This window comes from Mustela nigripes, chromosome 1 (assembly GCF_022355385.1).
Source record: "Mustela nigripes isolate SB6536 chromosome 1, MUSNIG.SB6536, whole genome shotgun sequence".
NCBI lineage: Eukaryota > Metazoa > Chordata > Mammalia > Carnivora > Mustelidae > Mustela > Mustela nigripes.
In genome coordinates, this window is record NC_081557.1 from 126,041,774 (window position 1) to 126,044,222 (window position 2,449).

The 2,449-nt window shown below is 44.1% G+C and overlaps 1 pseudogene; it reads right to left on the bottom strand.

The window, feature by feature from the left end:
- Positions 1-767: 767 nt before the first annotated feature.
- LOC132024296 (calcyclin-binding protein-like) lies at positions 768-1,466 on the bottom strand (annotated as a pseudogene).
- Between the last annotated feature and the right edge of the window lie 983 nt (positions 1,467-2,449).

Genomic DNA, 2,449 nt, shown 5'->3' on the forward strand with positions numbered 1-2,449 from the left:
GTCTCCAAGCCAATTCTGGGGTGATCTTTCCCGAATTCAGAAAAGCACTCACAGTTTTGTCCCAACGGTACAGTCATGAGTGAGGTCCCATTTCTTAATTCCTGCATCCTGCTTAGGTTCCAACATCTGGCCAACGGGCAGATACTCTGACAATAAACTTGCACTGTGCAGAGGCTATGACAAAGGAAAGAGGGAGTGCCTAAGTGGAACAATGATCCAACAGGGCACCAGCTTCCTTGCTCACCCTCCCTTGTCAGAGTAAGTCTGTCCACATTGACCTGAAGCGACCTCAGAAGAAGCAGTGAGGGCAAGAAACTTCCTTTCAATGGATTTTTTTGTTGTTGTTTTAGATTTGCACTTTATGTAAAAATTCAGGTTTTATTTTTACTTATTCTTACATTGGCGGGAGCTGATGCCAAGAACTTATAGGCAAAATAATTTTTTTCTCTACCTCTTAACTGAACAATAACGCATACCATGTAGCATTATCATTAGGCAAGATTTGCTTTTTTACATTTCACACAAGAATACAGTGTTATCCTTTCTGGAACAAAATGCCCAGATTACTAAGGAAACTATCTTTGGCAGAAGTGTTTCATAAGCATATTTTATTTAAATAAATCCTCCAGGAACAAATGGGAGAACTTATTGTCTTCACTTAGAAGAAGACTCTGTAAGTAGTTACCTGTCAAATTTCTCTGTGTAGCTCACCAACATTTCCTTATTGGAAACATCAATATTTTCCCATCACAGTTTCCAAAACGACTTTAGTCTCCAGATTCTGTGTCTCCTTCAGTTTGCTTCTCTCCTGATTCCACCCAGGCTGTATTAATGGTTTGCTTCATATCATCATCTCCATTTTCATAAATTTTCTTCAGAACACTCATCAATCCATCACTAGCATCCGTTTCAGTGTCGTAGGAGGGCTCTTGCTTCTCTTTGCCTTCTTTTTCAACCTAAGTTGGGTAGTCCCACCACGTGTTTCCTGCCTTCTTCCTACGTAAAATAAGAACTGTATCTGTCTTGACTGTTTTTGAACCACCTTCCACAGAGATGGGTTTTAAGAGATTGTGCCCAGTCATGGAGTAACTCTTCCCATGTAGATTCTTTACCAAAAGATCAAATGACCTCTCTGCAAAATGCACCTGCATGTTCTTGGGGGGGACTTGATGAACTCCAGTTAAGGTAATGTGGATTTTCACAAACCTGTCTCACTGATCCCATTCATAATTACTGATTTTCTCTGTACATTCCATTGTAACGAGAGGAGCAACAGTGGCTGCCTTTGCATTGTCAAAGAGTTCTGCTCTTCTCTCTGATTTCCACTGCATCTTGTTCTTGATTTCTGTCCCAATCTTGGGTTTTTCAGTTGTGAAGGCATCACATACTCTTTTTCCAGTAGCCTTTTCCAGCAGCAACTTTACCCCTTCTATATCCTTCTGTAGCTCTTCCAAAGCTGGGGCCATGATCAGGCTGGGTCAGGCAAGGCCCAAGCTGCAGCCATGCAGGGGAGAATGAGAAACACCACACCATACATACTCCCCCAGACTCAGAGCCCACCAGCATGAGCTGCAGCCCCCTTCAACGAATTTTGTTAAAGTGGGTCCAGAGCAGCCCTCAGAGTTTTAGTCTTTACTGCTACTAGTGATTCTGAAATTCCTGGTAAGAGGAAACACTGTCTCTATAAAGCCAGGTCAGAATGACCACAGTATCTTCCCTCAAAAAAATCTCCACTCTCTCCTCTACTAATCTCACGCAGCATTTCACATGCTCTGTCAGGGGTCAGGGAGAGCTAACCGTGCTTTAGGTACATGAAGGCCCAGATGCAAAGACATACAAGGAGACAGAGCCTCACTTTCATTCAGTAAAACAGCTCAGCCAAACTGTAGTTCTTAATAAAGTAACAACTGACTTCTAATCCTAGGTCCTCTGGTCATGTACTCTGATGCTCACCCAGGCCCTTCCATGCATCTTAGCACAGAATACTAAGGACTCAGGCTTGAGTCAAGAAACCAGTATCCAACTCCCAGCTTCATCACATATTCACAAGCTGTTGTATTAACTGTATCTTCATTTCCTGCATTCTGAGGCTCTGACATCTAGGGCCCTGCTGACCACGCAGAGACTGTCCGTCCCAAGGTGAGCCAAGTCCTAGAGAGAGTAAACAACTGCATGCTTTCCAAATGCAAGCCAACTGTCCAGAGTATTCACCATTAAGCACATCCAAGACAAGTCGAATAGCACACAAACCCCAAAGCCCACTGGAACTACTCAAACTAGCCAATCATAAACCTGCCTCCTTCCCTCTCCTGTTCTGTCCATGGAAATCACAGTCAAGGCTCTTGCCTATGGTTTCCTCCTCTCCCTCTGTCTCATGACTGACTCCGGGGCTTCCCCACGTGACCCAACCACCCCATCCCCACCCAGCCCTGGTGTGGTATGCCCCTTC